Consider the following 557-nt stretch of genomic DNA (forward strand, 5'->3'; position numbering starts at 1 on the left):
ACAGGCCCCCCGACCAGGATGACTGGGTAGATGAGGCCCTCTCTGTATGGATAGGAGCAGCCTCACATTCACAAGGCCTGGTCTTCACGGGCGACTTGAACTACCTCAATATCTGTTGGAGGGACAACAAAGCAGGGCATAAGCACTCCAGGAGGTTCCTGCAATGTGTTGATGATAACTTCCTTCTCCAAGTGACAGAGCAGCCAATGACAAGAGGTGCTATGCTGGACCTTGTTCTCACCAACAAGGAGGGGCTGGTGGGGGAGGGGAAGCTCAAGTGGCTGTGGTGATCGTGAAATGATGGAGCTCAAGATCCTCAGGTCAGTGAGGAGGGTGCACAGCAGGCTCACTGCCCTGGACTTCAGGAGAGCAGACTTTGGCCTCTTCAGGAAGCTGCTTGGTAGAGTGCCATGGGATAAAGCCCTGGAGAGAAGAGGGTCCCAAGAACGCTGGTTAATATTGAAGGATCACCTCTTTGAGCTCAGGAGTGATACATCCCAACAAAGAGGAAGTCAGGCAAAAATGCAAGGAGGCCTGCATGGATGAACAAGGAGCTC

The sequence above is a fragment of the Cariama cristata genome, unplaced genomic scaffold, assembly GCF_000690535.1.
Source record: "Cariama cristata isolate BGI_N322 unplaced genomic scaffold, ASM69053v1 scaffold17114, whole genome shotgun sequence".
NCBI classification, from domain to species: domain Eukaryota; kingdom Metazoa; phylum Chordata; class Aves; order Cariamiformes; family Cariamidae; genus Cariama; species Cariama cristata.